Genomic DNA, 413 nt, shown 5'->3' on the forward strand with positions numbered 1-413 from the left:
AGGGCAAGTCCAAGGAGGTGACTCTCGAGCCCGGAGGGGAGATGCAGGACCACACCCTGTCTGGACAGCCTTGTGGAAGGCACAGCGCAAGCCCAGGATGCATGGGGACCTCGCATGGGCCTCCCCCATGCCCCAGTGCAGGGACTGTCCTCAGCTTCCTAGCCGGAGAGAAGTGGCTTTGGGGGAGGAGTTGCAGCAGTGACTTTAAATTTCCCCAACTCCTTGGATAGTTTAAAGAAAATAAAGAAAAGTAATTTTTTTTCTCATTCAAGTATATAAACTTGTAAAATGAATTGAACCAGAAAATCTCTGTGGTGAGGAGGCACCTCCCTCCTTGTCCCTGTTTCCTCACACTGCGCCCTTCACCTGAGTCACTTTGGCACAATCCCCAGCTCCAGGACACGTTTAGAAAG

The sequence above is a fragment of the Propithecus coquereli genome, unplaced genomic scaffold (assembly GCF_000956105.1).
Source record: "Propithecus coquereli isolate 6110/MARCELLA unplaced genomic scaffold, Pcoq_1.0 Scaffold238, whole genome shotgun sequence".
Lineage (NCBI taxonomy): Eukaryota > Metazoa > Chordata > Mammalia > Primates > Indriidae > Propithecus > Propithecus coquereli.